Here is a 17,699-nt window from a genome sequence, read left to right on the forward strand (position 1 = left end):
GATTAAGGATCTGGCAAAGAACAATGTAATGGCCCAACTCGAGGGGCGGCAACAAGCATGCATTTAAAAATCTCACTGCACGCAATTGGATAACACTAGACCATGTTTACTCTGAATTATTTCGGACTTCGACGCAATCGGATAACACTACGACCAATGTGTACTGTCCTCCAACGTTGCAGCGCTGTCTTCATCAGTTTAGCTGGTTTCCTGGAATGTTGGGGTAAAAGTAACGTGCATCATTGCTCTTTGCCAGAGTGTCTCGCAGAGACAATTCCATTGTGCTCTCGCGAGAACTCTGGATTTCAGGGTTAATTGGGATTTAGGAGTTGTTGCTTTCCTTTAGTGAAGGTGATTGGGATTTAGGAGGGTCATATGTCCATTCATCAGCCTGCACAGAAAGTCATAATAGAAACAGAAACAATATCTGGATCAACAGCACCCTCTAGAGGCTCGCTCGAATGTAGTCCGAGTCATACAGAGTGAATATAGTCTTTCAAAAACCCACTTTTTATAACTTATTTAGTTATCATATCATACACATCATTATAAATCAAACATTGACACATCAAAGACAACATAACTCAGTTCTATATAAGTACAAAACCTAAATGAAAATACATTGTCATACAATAATAATAATAATAATAATAATAATACATTTTATTTATAACACACTTTACATCAAATCAATGACCTCAAAGTGCTACAATGCACATAAAAAAACACAAAAGACTTTAAAACTAGCATAAAAGCAAAACAGAGAGAAAAAAAACATTAAAATAGCAGATTTAGCCATAGGCTTATCTAAAAAGATGAGTTAAGGCCTTTTTTTATGATTAACAATGTTATATTAATCATTTCTAAAACATTCAGCAGGCCTGGCTATATACATGTACAATTTTACACAATGTATATACACTGTTTATACAACACATGGGTGATATGCAGTCACATGACACACAAGGCTTCATAATCTGTATCATTCCTGTGATGGAGAATTCTAGCTCCATTTGCAGCGGCTGCAGCATTTACAATGCAATGTGAACAAGCATGATGATCATGATAACAACATACTGATCTGTTCATGCATGTGGTGCTGTTCTACGATAACATGTTTCTTTTCTCTGAGAAGAGGCTTCTGTTCTCTGTGTGTGTGCTCAGTAAGATGATGTATCTGTAGTATGAGAACGTGCTTCTGTCTTCACGGCTCAGTCCAACTCAAATTCAGGTCTAACTCCAGGTTTCAGATACCTTTTGCTCTAGATATTACTCATGATATAATGCAACAGTCACCCTGATGAGTTTGTTCTGATGACTGGCTACTTCATATTAAAAAGCCAAAATGTTTCTCTATCTCTATCTAACACAGAGGTCGTCATCAGGGGTTAGTATTCACAGCTGAGGACATAAGCCTCACCTAGTGACATCAGGTCATGTGAGCACAACACATTATTCTACAGGTGCATATATATATCACACCCACAGAATAGAGAACATAAATCAGCAGGTCCCATAACAACAGACAATAAATCAAAACAATACTGTATAGAAAGATGCATCATTTACATGCAAGACATTTACAAAAAAACAAGTCAAATCAACATCTTCATTTAGACCTGGATACTCCATAGCATTAAGGTGATGTATCCAAAATGATTCCCTTTGGTTTAGTCTCTGTAGCCTGTTGACCCACCCCTCTCCATAGGTCTCACACGCAACACAGAATCATTTTTATTACGGCACTCGCTAAAATGTGGGTAGTCTGGGTTCAACACTCTGATAGCGTATTTGTGTTCTGCGAGGCGGTCCCTTAATCGCGCAGCCGACAGACATAAAAGAAAGCCTCCTCGCATGACCATGAGAAGCGATGGATGACAAACGTGGTATTGCAGATAAGTAGCCTGGTGTGCGGTCTCTTCGTGACAACTATGAAGCCAGCAACATTGACTTCTCTAACATTTAACTTTAGAACTACCAAGATAATATGACATGTATTTGTATGTGATGTACTTCCCCATCGATAATGTGTGAATTGCCATGAACACAATCATCTACGATACACTAGAAACAAGGCTCGGTTAATAACTTGCTGAGAACCTAGACATCCGTTTGATTACACAGCCCACTCAATGATATCCCCTCTCCTCTGCAGTCTGTCCAGTTGTAGTCTCTATAGCTCTTCATCCTCCTCCATTTTCTTGGTGATGCCGATCTGTTCTCACACTGAAACACAAACACACACACACACACACACACACACAATGGGAAACCATAGCTCTGTATGTTCTAAACAAGGACTGGCAGAGAGTCAATCTAATCTGGAACTGGACACACCTTGTGTGCATGTTCATGTGTTCATGAAGAATACAATCTTTCCAAATGTCACACCAAATCTTCAACACAACTGTTTCAACTCTGTTTACAGAATATTACATCAAACACTGATAAAGTTAAAAAACATGAAGACTTACTTGCTGGGGTGCTATTGCTCTTTTCCCTGCGTTGTGGAGGATCCAGACCTAAGAGCCCAACACAAAGAGACACTGGATGAGAAGATGTTTTACATGTTCTAGTTTCTGGGGGTGGAGTAGACTTCTAATGTCCCAGTCAATAAGACCTAGGCCTTTTCTGGACTTGAGTTCTGAGGGGTTATATGGGCGATTTTTTTTTCTACCAAAAGCTCCACGACCCACCCAGAATGGTTCTGCGACCTACTTTTTGTTCCCGACCCACCAGTAAAGAAACACTGATCTAAGTTATTTTATCAAACAGATTTAAATTACTGTTTAAATGTCATTTGTTATAAATCTCAAGTAATGATTAATTAACTTTTTTAATTGAGGAAATTTAAAATAATCTGTTTGCTATAACTTTCAAACCCCTAAAATTGGTTTGCATGGAGTATTTCAGCTTGATGAGAATGACAGTGTTTCCCATACATTGACTAATCTGTGGCGGGGCGCCACAAAATCAAAATCGGCCGCCACAGATGAATATTCTATGTTTAATTTAATTTAATTTAAATATAAGATCAAATCCTTGCATTGCCATTGAGCTGCGCTTTTTACGCACGCAGCCTTTCCTTGCCCCGCCCCGCTCTCTCTCGTAGCCCGCTGCCCCTCCTCTGCATGTGCATTTAACAAAATATTCACGATTGTTGAAGGATTGTTGTTGCCACATAGAAGCATTGCATAGAAGACGTCTGGCTAAATTGCTATTAAATCCGCTTAGCATCGTGACCATGCTGCGCAAATTTGTTCAAAACTGCTGCATTGAAGTTAACTCTGCTAAGGTCTTATCACAACATAGTAGGCTACATTGAAGAGACTAAACTTAAAGTTAAGTTATGCAATCAAGCAGTATCTCAAAGCTAACGTTAGAATACTGTTTGGATGTAGAATTTAGCATGCTTAGCCTACTTCAGTTTGCTACAGCTGCTTGTCAATTTCGTTGAAGGGCTCATTTTATTGACTCTGACACTGAATGTTTGCAAAATCCCGATGTAAATGGAAAAGTGTTTTCCAAAATTCAAAAGTACTTGTCCCAAGGAGAAGTAGGAACCTTTATTTTAACTATGTAGAAAACGTTATGAATTGCATCCACACATCAGCAGCCAAGACAAGTCACATTTTTATATTGGGCCAATAAAAAATAGTTTTTGATAGGGGTGATAGAAGATCCTCTGTCTTCAAGTGGATACTGTGATCTCCGTTGCATGAAGGCGGCACACTTTTATTTATTTTTTACCCCAGAGCCAACTTGCGATGCAACTTGCCATTAAGTTAGTTAGCATGTTAGCTCTGGGGTAGAAAAAATTCAAAGTGTCATGTACCGGACATCATCACGTATCCACTCAAAGGTAGATTACAAAAGTGTGTTCAGGAAAACGTCTGCATTTCAGACTTGTTCGTCCCTGTGAGAGCTTAACAGGTGCGATAATTCAAAATCATCATGTTATTTTCCCATAGGAAAAATTGCCAGATACCGGATCTCAAAGGCAGCTTTTTTGTAGGCGAACTTCAGAGGTCTATTAAATGTTTGGTGAATGGAGACTGAAGAGAAGTGTGGAAAGTTTTGTAGTTTTTGGAAAGTCTCTCAAAGCCCGACCCGAGAAGACATCATTTCCTACAGAAAAAGGATTTATAGGATTCACACAGTATTTCCTTGGGAATTAATAGACTGTCTTATTGGTGAGACCAACCTGGTTTACTTTTTCCATTTTTGTTGCAATGCATTGCAGAAGACTTAAAGTCGGTTTTTGCTCTTTTTTTGCCGCAGTGGCTTGAACTTTGAAGAACTTCTGGGGGAGGGGAATTGTTTGATGCAAACGGTTGTTTGGTGGTTTGGGTGTTTAATACAAAAATATAACATAATATAACAGTTTGTTTGTTGAGGAGTTTGACTGATTGTTCTGTGTTTATAGGTGCTCAACATAACTCATTCATTTAAAAAAAAACAGTGTAGTACTTGAATATGTAGTATTGTAACTGATCTAACCCTTCCAACAAATGTAACAAAACTAATTTAGATAGTTAGATTTGTTACAACCTCCTTCGTATGGACCTCACAAGTTCAAACTTGTTGTGTAAGACATTTGACATTGGAAAGTTAGCAAGCTAACAAGCTAACTACACTCCACTGTTTTAAAAGAACACGTCTCATGAACCTAAACATCTTTATGATAACCTAAGACTAGCAGGGCATTCCAAATAAAACTGTTTTAGCATTCAAGTTCCCTGTGAATTTTACACCCTGTGCAGTGGGTAGGGAGTATAGCGTAAGTACCCTTGAGATCAGAATGCAACCAAACAAGGTAACCAAGGCAATTGTTCCACAAAAAATGTTACATTGTCCATGGTAGAACTTCAGACATTACCTCAAAGTAATGAAATATGTGTGGCAGGGCACCTTTCACTGGCAGAGAATGTATGGAATAAAAACCAGTTATCTATCTATCTGACTTTACATCCTGAATTTTACTTGTAACATAGGCTAATAGGAAAAGGTAGAGGTGACTTGCAACTTTGTGTCTTAAGTAATCTCATAATGTCAACGCTGTGCCTTGTTGTCTCAGTGGCATGAATCTACTGTGCACCAAATTAAACTGAAAAAAAATGACGTTTTGTAGCCTATTGTTTCTGGGGCTCACTGGGGCTTGTAGTCGAGGCCGTTTTCTGGCATAATGAGTATAGTCAGGTGCACTATATATTTTTGTGGGAAGTTTATGTAAACTATACATTTTTTGAAAAGTTATTGTATAAGGAGTCAGAAAATCAATGTTTGCATGTGCCCAGATGTTTATGTGGCAGCCATATTGAATTTTTAAAAAATGGCTGCCGTAAAACTTTAATTTGTAATATCTCGGCTTCTAAATAAGCTAAAAAGAGATAAAAAGTACAGTGAAGGCGGCCTTGTGCGCCAAGGGTCTATTAGAGTCTGTCGATGCATCTAAGGATGATGAGGAAAAAACTCATCCGACTCCAAGTAATACTGCAAATTTAACCTTTTTGGAACAAAAATAATTGTTACTCTTATGGCCCTATCATCACATTCTAAAGCGCATCTTCACTCGTCAAAAGCTTATTCAAATTTAGTAGGATGTCCAGTCCACATTGGGAGGGGTTTCGTTATCAAACGTCGAGCGCATGGCGCAACAAGGTGTTCCTAGGTTTTTTAATCAGTCATATGGGTGTGTTTGGGGCGTAACATCATTTAAACCAATGAGAATGACATCTGTCATTCCCTTTAACTGCGCAAAGCGCGATGTCAAATAAATGCACTGGTATTTTGACATTCAACGGCGCATTTGAAGGAGGCTGCTTGCGAGACCGTATGGAATAGTCATTCCACTAAACCATGCTTTACTAAAACCTAGAATAGCCTTCACACATTTGCACTCGTCTATTATTTGAACTCATTGGCAAGTCAACGACAAGACAGTTATATGCAGTTACTTTCACTATTGACTGACAATGGGTTACCATCGAAAACATAGGCTGGAAAAAGCAACACTTACCCTAATATTGCTCAAATGACTGAATAAAAAAACATTTATCCTGCAGAGGAGTTGCTTATATCTCGTGACAGTGCGTCTTTAGCTGTGCTCCATACGTGTCTCTCGCCTCTCCCTAATCACTTTTAACCGTCATTACCAATTTGCAAATGATGGTGAATAACTAACTACTCATCATGAGATGTACAGTATTTTGTAATATCTTTATTCTAATTATGTTTCCCATTGTAATCGTGCAATTTGTAATGATTTGCATGGACGTGCGCTGGTGTGCTTTCATGAATGATAGAAGGATGGTGCGTGCACCTGCCAATATGACTGTTGACAATGCGCTCTTAAAATAGCATATAAACAACTCGCCATAGACTTCTGACCAGGTGTACAATAGCGATTTTTAGACAATGCGCCAGGCCACTCCCTAGGCTGTTAATTGCCACACCCCTGGGTGCATTGTTTAAAAAATAAACATGCAAAATACTGAATTAAACTTTGCGCGGGTGGAAAACGAGTTTTACGCCATGCGCCAGAGTGCAAAACAGTTAGAAAATCGTAAGTTGGAACATCAAATGCAAATGGACAGACTGCATCTAAATGAACAAAAAGAACGTGCTAAACGAGAACTAGAATAGCAAAAGCTTGAACTCTAAGCTGAACGTTTGAATCTTATCAAACAAGGGACAATGCCTGGCTCAGGGGATCCAAAGCTAGATATCTCCACTAGTTTGCGGCTTCTTCCCCCCTTTAATGAAAAGGATGTCAACACATTCTTCGTGTTGTTTAAAAGTCAAGTCAAGTCAAGTTTATTTATATAGCGCATTTCATACACAGAGGTCATTCAATGTGCTTTACATAAACAAAACCAAACAATAATAACAAATCAAAGCATAGAAAGGCAATATAGTCAAAGAATAGTTAAAAGGTAAAGATCATAATAAAAAGAAAACATAAAACACAATGTAGAATAATTTAAAAATAAAGAATAATTAGTAAGCAAAAACAAAGGCAAAAGTTGTAAAAAAAAGTAATAAAAGATAAAGTAGAATAATTATCAAGGCAGATTCAGAATTTGTAACTTGGCACAGTTAGCAGAAAGCATCTGAGAACAGTTTGGTCTTAAGTCTAGATTTAAAACTGGCTACAGTTGGGGCCTTTTTGATGTCATCCGAAAGTTGATTCCACAGCTAAGCCGCATAGCAGCTAAAAGCTGCTTCACCATGTTTAGTTCTAACTGTAGGTTTTACTAGCAGGTTTTTCACCTGGGACCTGAGAGGACGAGAAGGTGTGTACTGCTGAAGCATGTCTGACAAGTATTTAGGTCCTGCTCCATTTACTGATTTATAAACAAGCAATAGTGCTTTAAAGTCAATTCTGTGACTTACTGGAAGCCAGTGCAAGGACTTAAGAATTGGAGTAATGTGGTCAGTTCTTTTAGATTTTGTTAGAATCCTAGCTGCTGCATTTTGTATCACCTGAAGCTGTTTAATAGTCTTTTTAAGAAGGCCTGTGAACAGTCCATTGCAGTAATCAACCCTGCTGGAGATAAATGCATGCATGAGTTTTTCTAAAAGGGTTGGCCTGACTCACATCGCACTCTTATGCTGCAGTGCACCCTTACTGGGAAAGCACAGAGAGCGTTCTCCGCTCGCAGTGTTGAGGATGTTAAAGATTATGAAGTTATAAAGGCGTCAGTTTTGAAATCATTGAAGTTAATTCCAGAAGCGTATAGTCAGCGGTTTAGAGGTATGCAAAGACGTCCAGATCAAACCAATGTTGAGTTTGCGAGAGATTTGCGGTTACAATACCAACACTGGTGCATCGCCTCTAACGTGCAAACAGTTGACTGACTGACTTGATAGTCTTGGAACAATTTAAGAACACATTGCCAGAGCGTGTTGCGACATATATTCAGGGTTCGTACGGGTGCTTGAAATCCTTGAAAATGCTTGAATTTTAATGTTGCGTTTTCAAGGTTTGAAAAGTGCTTGCATTTCGGATAAAGTGCTTAAAAATGCTTAAAATTGTAAGTGTATTTCTTTTGACACAAATAGCTATCTGACGGAATAGTTAGCTTATTAGATGCAAAACGTCGGAGAGTTTAAAATTAAAACTTCTCCGCCATGGTCCTCGGTTGCGCACCGATCTGCGTAGGCTATGTGACTGATCTGCCAGTCTGTTTTCATGCGTGACAACGCCCCCCCTGCAAAAGTGTGTTGGTTTAAGTTATAAACAAAACATGTTATAAACTGAACAAATGTTTCTACGTCATACGGCAAAATGATCATGATAGCCTTTACATTACAGCCCTCTATGGTTAAGTCTTTCATAGGCATATATAGGCTACTTTGCTCTTTTATAAATGTACCATATGCCTAATAGGCTGTATTTCTAAGTGTGATTTATGCTATAATGTATAAATTATATTTATGTAAATGTATCTATTAGTTTCCGCAATATTCACCATAAGTCATCATTTAAGGGGTTATTTTTACATTTTTTCTTCCTTGGGGGCATGCCCCCGGACCCCCATAGTATTTCGCGGGGGGCAACATTTCTATCAACACCCATGACCTCGGTATTTGAATCCTGGCTTGGTCATGTCAAACTTCAGCTCAGTTTTGTGGTTTAATGCTTATAGGCCCTACAAGTGGAAAGACATTAAAACACCATGCATATGTGCATATCGTGCCTTTTGGCAAGAAGTTAAATTTATCCAATTATATGACAACTCAGTCATCTTCACGTCACCCAACGTCACATCTCCGCATCACTAGCCTACTGGTTGGTAGCTCATGATAACAAATGTAGGCCTGTCTGCATGCCGTTGTAGGCAAGAAAGAGACATAATCAGTCTTGACTGTCATGAAAGAGCGAGCCTTAACATTAGTTTGAGTTCACATATTCAGCAAAGTTATTTGTTGGGTGATTATTTTCTTTTCTTATTTTATTTATTTTTTTAATGTTTTTTTTTTTTTGGTATATTGACTCAGCCAGTTAGATAGCAAGCAAAGTCTACTTCCAGACAGGTGACACATTTTTAAGTTTTCCTTTAATTTCTTTTCCTGCTATTAAGAAACACAATTTTGTCTGTTAAAACCATCTTTAAATGATAAAAAAGTGAAAATCATTTTGAGTTAGTATATTCGTATAATGTCATTTGCCACCGCTGTAAAGTGCTGGAAAAGCTTGAAAATTGACCTTGAAAGTGCTTGAATTTGATCTTGGAATAGGTGTACGAACCCTGTATATTACTGAAAAACAGGCTGCGAACGATGCTGCGGTGTTGGTAGATGAATACGAACTAACGCATAAAGCTCATTTTGGCGAACGTCTGCGTTCAGCAAATGGACAAAGAGACGTGTTTTCTTTTCGTAATAAAACTCCAAACATTAATCCTCTACCACAGGGGTTTTCAACTGGTTCTGTGCCAGGGAACCCCATCCTGACAAACAAGTAATCCACGGACCACTATTGTGTTTGTGTGTGTGTGTATTGTATTTTATACAGTCTATGTTCCAGCCTTGCCCCTAAATTTAGATATGCCAGTGTGGAAAAACTGCTCTTACAGAGGTATAGTTCTCTCATGAGCGGCTGTCTGTGACATCACGCAAAATCTGTATAGGCTAGGCCTGCCTACTCAAGAAACTGTAATGTGTGTCTCCATATGACGCGAGTTTCGGTGGTTTCATGGCCTCAAAGTTGACCATACAAAACAGTGATACCTCCTCTCCAGTTTTGTCAATCGTTACTGTAAATCCATATTTAACATTTAATCGTCACTGTATTTTCTTTCTCGTTTCCACTATGTTTCCTCCGAAGTTGTAGCTTTGTCTGAAGAGCATGCAGAAGAATCCTGTCCATCTGTCCTGACATCTGTTACTTTCCTTAGGCTACTAAAATAGCGATCCATGCTGGTACTGACTAGCTACTTCACCTTAGTTAGAAACGTTAGTTAACAGCTCCACTCCTCTCCAAATTTCACGAAACTATTAAGCTTCTTTTCAACGAAACATAACGTGAACTACGTCCAAGCTGATCTACTGTATATCGCGCAGACTGTAGCCTACCTTATGAATGTGCGTGTGTGACCTTGGGGACGCAAAACACAGCATTAGCAAAGCACAGGATAGACTGTTACGTAGGCCTACAAAGCTAACATATCCTGTGTCAGTTTGAATCTCATCTCCTCTATAGTATTTTAGATATTTTCAATAAGTTCAGTATTCACACCAATGCGCAACAATTCTGGAAATGGTTTGGAAAAATTAATGATGGAAAAAAGTTATTAATTGTGAAATTACGCAGGCTGGAATGCATGTCACGGACCACCTGTAATGACGCCGCGGAGCACCGGTTGAAAACCCCTGCTCTACCAGTTAGTCAAGACCGGTCAGGTGCTGCATCTGATCCAGAGCAAGTTCATTCCCAAGGGAACGGTCATTGCCAAGGGAACGGTCATTGGAAAGGGAACCATCCAGTGCTGAAGTCAAATGCCAAAGCTTGTTATTTGTTTGTGAAACCTGCTGCTTTTGGAATAGACCACCCTGCTGAGTCCTCGTGTGACTGACACCCCAGTCGCGTGTGCGATGGTGGTCACTGACCATACCTGCGCTGGTGTCGACTACCCCTCACCATGCCTTAGTTATGCTGCTATAGCATAGTGCTGTCATGGACTTCTCATGTGCCACGCCGTACAACCCCCCCCTCTCCTCTCTCCCCTTCTCTCTTTCTCTCAACTCTCCCTCTCTTGCCCATTCTCGCTATGATTTACTGTAACAATATATAGCACCACTGATCACTTATTGACATTAACCACATTGATTTTCAGTAATACTAACCCACTCTACATCTCTCTTTCTTCCCCCTTACTGTGCCTCACTTGTGAGGTATATCATCACCAGTCATCAACCATCCGTGTGTTGGCCCTCCTCTCACCCATGTCACCTGAAGTCCCATCCTCGACTGCCCGTTTTTTTCTTCCTCAAGGTCTGGGAGATCTCTTTTGGTGAGAGGTATTGATCTTAGTACTTTTGAAGTGCCTTTACACAAGGTTGTGCTCTACTCTGAGTTGGTAGAGAGGGAGGTTGAGTTGGGAGTACGCCCTGCCCTCCCTGTTGATGGGGTGTCTCTTATATAAGGGAATAATCAGGCTGGTGGGCAGAGTAACCCTATTCCTGTGGTGACTGATTCTCCTCAGCTGAGGAATGAGCCTGATGACTGTTGAAAAGAGTTACCTCAGGTGTTTGCTGCTTGTGCTGTGACCCGCGCTGCTAGTCTAGTTTAGTCTAGTAGTTGTGGTGGAGGCCCTGGAAGTTAAGGCAACTGCAGAAAAGACTAGGTTTGCTTTACCAGATTTTCCCTTGACTATTTCTCATGAAGAGCTAGTTAAGGAACAGCATGAGGATCAACCTCTGTCTTCGCTGTTTGAGCGAGCTGTTCATGCTGAGTGTTTTGAGAGTGTGGCTCATGGTTATTCTGTTCAAGATGGTTTACTAGTGAGAAAATGGACACCCTCAACTAAAATTTCACTGGGGGAACCATAGTTTCAGGTTGCTGTATAAGTATACAGTATATATACTCTTTTGATCCCGTGAGGGAAATTTGGTCTCTGCATTTATCCCAATCCGTGAATTAATTGCTAAAGGTGGGTCTAGGTATTTGCTGAGCATAATGTGTCAGGTAACCCGTTATCCTGCTGCCTACCCACTACGCTCTATTACATACAGGTCCATTGTAAGGGTTCTTTCTCAGTTTTTTCTATATTTGGTATACCAAAAGTTGTCTAGACTGACCAAGGCTCTTTGCTCAGGTTTTACGCCAGCTTCACATTAAACAGAACAAAGCCTCTGCTTACCACCCTCAGAGCCAAGGTGCTCTTGAACGTTTCCACCAGACACTGAAGTCACTTCTCCGTGCTTACTGTATGGAGTTGGGACATGAATGGGAGGAAGGTTTGTCATGGCTGTTGCTTGCCTCTAGGGAGGGGGTCCAGGGTTCAGCCCCATAACTGGAGAGAGTGACTAGGTCCCGCCCCCATTCATTTCAATGGCCCATACTAGGCTAGCTACTTCAGCCAAAAAAGTTTGAAGTTGACTGCGGACATCTTTACGAAAATGGCGTTTCCGGCACCAGCTGGAATTAGCCTATTAGATTCCACGTTACAGACGGAGACAACGTAAGGTACAACAGTAGATTGTACATTCCCTCAGAGGAAAAGAAGTGGTTCGGGAACGCGCTTCACCTCGTTATAAGCGCAAATTTATTTAATTGGTTGGGATAACATTTTGGGAATGGTAGACATGGTATGTAAGAAATGTGTGGATAGCTGGGATTTTTGCTGCACCCAGTGTGAATTTGCAGCTTGTTAAACCAAGGCTACATTTGCAGGCAGACAAAATGAAGCCAACGCAAGTTAAACTTACCGATAGAAGCGCACATACCTCGGGTATTGTGGTTCGAGCAGGATAGAGTCTGCTGTTGTTGGATATTTGGCTTTTGCCTCGACTGGCAGCCTGAACATTGAAATCAAATGCATAGCCTAATCATGTCAATGTTGCAAGAAAGCAAACAAAATAAGTCATTGACATTTGTTTTGTTTTAAATCACTTGGGGAGACATTACATGCTCCAGACGTTGTGTTGTCATGGACTACAGGACTACAGCCTGTGCGTTTAGTTTTCATACACAACACAATGAGTAGGCTAATAATTGGATATAGGTAATTGCTATGCATCTGCTAAAATGTATGGTCATAGTCAGTTACCTTGTCAACCCACATATACGGCAAATAATAGCCTAATATGACAACATTAACATTTATTTTTTATTCACCACAAAGTCCGGTAATACAGCCTAAACCATGTAGGCATTAAGTCAAGTATCAGTAACTTAATCCAAGTAGTTAGTTGTTTTATTTGTCGTCTTCCAGAAATGCAAACCAACATGGACGCGTGAGGACACTCGTGCCCAACACTAAACTCGTGCATGAGCTGTCATCTACCAATCAGCATGTAAAAACTGGTGCTGGAAGTTGCAACCATGTAACGCCATGTTTTCAAAAATGTCGGCGCCCAAATGTCATGCTAAGTGGCTGAAGATAACCCTTCAAATCCTGACCCCTGTTCAGCTCTAATGATCTACAGTGGGTCCCAGTTAAGTTTGGACGGGTTCCTTCATGAATCACGCACCCCATTTTCTCAGCAGAAATGGCACAAACTGCAGTTGACACAAACAACCACAAGGTGTCACTTGGGAGTTCTGCCACAACTACTTTTGATGCGACTTGACTTACTGCTTCCATGTCGCAGTTTCAAAGTCAGTCCAACAAGATGGTTGAGTTCGCTGTGAGGCCAAACCCAAGAGCGAGCCTATCTGTTAAGGCAGTCGATAGGCTATATGGTAACGAGCTGTGTGCGCCTGGAAAGACGATAGAAGATGCTTTCTGAATAGCACAAATGTTCTTCCCAATCGTTTCCATAAAATAGGCTAAGTCAAAGACAGAAAACTAAGTCTTATAATGACATAATGGTATACTCTTTTTTCCCATTTAGGATGCGCGGGTGAGGGATAAGGCTTTCATGGTGGACCTTGCACTTTTTCTTGTGTCAGGAACTCTGCACATAGGCTTAGTCCGTCCATAGCCCAGCTCAAGCGAAGACGGCTCTGGTCATCCCATACCCTCCCCCCCACTTCCTGTAGCCTACCATTATGAAGACCTTCGGGGAGTAAAGCTACTTGTTGCCGTTTTGGGACATTAAGCTTTTTCACGTTAAGCCCCCCTCCCCCACCCCACTTCTTTCACAAGCAGTGGGGGAGCGCGGGGCACAAAGTAACACTTTTTGGCTTTGGCTAAATATTTCTAAAATCATTTGAGTTTCACTAGTCATATGTTTTAACAAGCAACACTTGTTATTGAACTAATAACAGACGTGTGTCGAAAATTGACTTTATTTTCCATTAGTGTTAATTTCGTCAGACGAGACGAGAGGAAATATGTTCGTCAACGACCTTTTTTTTCATGACTAAGACAAGACGATGACGAGACGTCAGTAATGTCCTGAAACACTGACTAAGACTATCTTAAGATGCATTATTGTTGACGAAAAAAGACGAGACTAAAATGTTTTGCATGAAATAAAAACGAAGATAAAATCTCCCTTCATGTTCGTCTACAAAATGAGAAGACAGAATATCTAGCTGTTACGTTTTCAAAATATTCCGAATGAGTTCATACGCAACAGCTTTCCTGTAGGCTAGTCTACGTGCTGCTGCTGCAACCCTGTGGCTGCAACACGAAACTACATGGAACAAGAACACTGGAGATTTCTGCCAGAGTTAGCAAGCTAACTACCTAAGCTTTATGCCACTGCTACATACCCAGAAGTTGACGCTTCTCTCATACAAATTAACATCCCCCAGAATGTCCATACGAAAATGTTCAGCATGTAATGTCAACTATTCATCTAGTTAGACTGATGATGCAAAGTTTGCTAGCAAGTAAGCTAATATAGAAAGTTCGCTAGCAAGTTAGCTATGGCTAAGATGGAGAGTCTGTTTGGGGAATGTGTTGTGTTTGGGCGCATATCGCCATCTAGCGAGGCGGAGTAAAACATTAATACATTGGCCTACGACAGTGTTTCTCAAACTATTTCAGTTTCAGGACCACTTAACTAACCCTAGCTAAAAAAAAAAAAAAAAGATTAGACCTACTTCAACAGTAGCCTATAATTAGTCTATAGGCCTACTCACTGAACCACCTTGCTTATTGTCTTTGCACTGCTTATTGTGTCAGAGGATTCATTCTGTATGATTTAAACTGGCATATCTTACATAGACAGTGTTGCAGAACTGTTTGGATTTAACTACAAGTTATTTGGCAAACAACTCATCTATATTATATTTTACCACGTCTGCTCGCGGACCACTTGGTGATCCCCGGACCACACTTTGAGAAACACTGGTCTACGAATATGACAGTGGTCCAGTCAAATCTTTTACTGTCTATGGTCAAATCCCAGCCGAGCTATAACTGTAGCTCGACTTACCTGTGCATGTAAACATACGGACTGACAAAAAATCAGAATGAGTAATTATAACAGACGAGTAGCCCTGTGGACACACAATATTGTTGGAAAATTGAGATGTGTGAAACACTATTTGACTCAAATGGTAATCAGAAATAATTTGTTTTAAAAAAAAAAGACTAAAATGTGTTGACTAAAACTGACTAAGACTAAGATACCTTTAGTTTTCTTTTGACTAAAACTAGACTAAAATGACGAGACTTTTAGTCGACTAAAACTTGACTAACAAAAATGATATTTGAATGACTAAATATGACAAAGACTAAAAAGGACATTTCGTCACAAGACTAAGACTATGACTAAATTAAAAATAGGTGACAAAATTAACACTATTTTCCATACGGAAACAAAACATATGTAGAGTCTGACCAAGGTCAATCTTTCCAAGAAAAGCCCTCAAACCTGAAAACACATGAGGCACAAGTGCAAAACATTACAAAACTAACTAAACTAACACGCGCATATTTTTGTATTGCAATCATTGCAGCCTACAGTTGTAGCAGCGCGTTACAACTAACCCCGCTGGGTCATGTTTCTTTTAAGATAAGATAGCTCCTGCTATGTGTGACTACATGTTTCAAAACGGTGTTCATTTTTAGCCAACAAGATGATTATTAGTCAGTGAGCTGCACCCACAACTCAATCGCAAGACAAGTAGCCTACCACCTATTTACTTTGATGCCTTCAAAAGACGCTTTGCTGTAGATCTATGTGAAAACACGTCCATACTGACTGAAAATTTGTGGAACACCGTCTCATAGTAATGTGGTTAACTGACCAAGCATGCCCCGATCAACCATCTGCAACTAGGAAAAAAGTCCATGCTACATTTAACCCCGCGTTACTTTGTGCCCCGCGCTGCTCCTCTGCAGCTTTCTGAAGCGGTGTTTCTGAAGCTAATGTAACAACAAATACAACCTTGACGTGAAAAAGCTTAACGTAGCTTATGGAATGGAAAAATGGAAGTTAGGCCTATGTTTTAAAAACAAATGCTCCCGTTACCCCGCAGAAGTTTCAAAGTAGCCTACATCCAGAAAAACTGTTTGCTACTGGGATCAAGTTTAGTTAATTTACTGGGCTATCTTTTAGCTAGGTTAAAAACAGACTCATTGCAGAACACTTCATCGAATGTCTGTAGTAGCCTAGGCTACAACTTCGATTCAATAAAAAAGATTTCTAAAGGAAAACCTTTGCATCATTACTCCTGCCTAGATTCGAACTCGCAACTGCCTGAAAGTTGCAGACCTGTTCTGGAAATACGTGCATTAACCCACTCGACCGTCAGACAATGCTATCTGCTTCGAGTAGGCCTATTGGGTAGGACTGTAGCCTACACTGGTTGCTGTGCGTATTTCCAGAACAGTTCTGCAACTTTCAGGCAGTTCTGAGTTCGAATCTAGGCAGGAGCAGAGCCATATAAAGGCCTAGGCCTATTGTTATCATTTTTTGCAAGGTGTTGCTCCTGGCAATACTTGTTTATAAGACGTTTAGTGATTAGTTGATAGCTGTTTTTGGGACACGTTAAACTTTCTTTATAATGAGCGCATACGGGGAGTAAAACGACTGTTACAACTGTAGGCTACAATGATTGCAATACAAAAATATGCGCGTGTTAGTTTAGTTAGTTTTGTGATGTTTTGCACTTTTGCCTCATGTGTTTTCAGGTTTGAGGGCTTTTTTGTCAAGATTGACCTTGGTTAGACTCTGCATATGTTATTTCTCCGTATGGAAAATAAAGTCAATTTTCGACACACGTCTGTTAGTTCAATAACAAGTGTTGCTTGTTAAAACATGTGACTAGTGAAACTCAAATGATTTTAGAAATATTTAGCCAAAGCCAAAAAGTGTTAGAGAAGGAGAGACGCCGGTGCAGCTCAGATGTCTTCTTAATTTTCTTTATTCTTTAGTAAAAGGTGCAGAACATTATTAAACTTTGACTAACTTTTCGATGTTCGTTAGTCAAAAACATCGACACATCGAAATGTTAGTCAAAGTTTAATAATGTTCTGCACCTTTTACTAAAGAATAAAGAAAATTAAGAAGACATCTGAGTTGCACCGGCGTCTCTCCTCTCTAAAATATCTGTCCTGGCCTGGTTGCACCGGATTGTGGCCAAACGACAGAAGCGCGGAGAACCCTCCTTTGTCTACCAAAAAGTGTTACTTTGTGCCCCGCGCTCCCCCACTGCTTGTGAAAGAAGGGGATGGGGGAGGGGGGCTTAACGTGAAAAAGCTTAATGTCACAAAAACGGCAACGAGTCGTTTTAGGCTACAGGCCTTCATAATGGTAGGCTACAGGAAGTGGGGGGAGGGTATGGGATGACCAGAGCCGTCATCTATCGTCTTTCCAGGCACACAGCTTGTTATATAGCCTATATCGACTGCCTTAACAGATAGGCTTTGCTCTTGGGTTTGGCCTTACAGCGAACTTAATGCTCTTGTTGCTTGCAGTTTGTTAAATAAAGCGATGCAGATTACATTATTTATTTCTGATTAATTGCGTCTTTTGATGTATTTTGCAACATTTGCTTGTTAGGCTGGGCTACTGTCAATGTCCTGTACAGGTCAATGTTCAACAATTGCTGGTGTAGGCCTAGGCTATTA

At 40.1% G+C, this 17,699-nt stretch overlaps 1 long non-coding RNA gene across 1 annotated transcript in view; it reads right to left on the bottom strand.

Annotated features, from left to right (window-relative positions):
- Nucleotides 1–646: 646 nt before the first annotated feature.
- The window catches only part of LOC121692052, a 33,971-nt gene continuing 16,918 nt past the window's right edge, over nucleotides 647–17,699 (bottom strand). The window contains exons 6-7 of the long non-coding RNA XR_006025224.1: nucleotides 2,475–2,522; nucleotides 647–2,226 (exon numbers count right to left, since the gene is read on the bottom strand). This is a non-coding gene — a long non-coding RNA (uncharacterized LOC121692052). The remainder of the gene's footprint in view (nucleotides 2,227–2,474; nucleotides 2,523–17,699) is intronic.

The sequence above is a fragment of the Alosa sapidissima genome, chromosome 2 (genome assembly GCF_018492685.1).
Source record: "Alosa sapidissima isolate fAloSap1 chromosome 2, fAloSap1.pri, whole genome shotgun sequence".
In the NCBI taxonomy this organism is placed as follows: Eukaryota; Metazoa; Chordata; class Actinopteri; order Clupeiformes; family Clupeidae; genus Alosa; species Alosa sapidissima.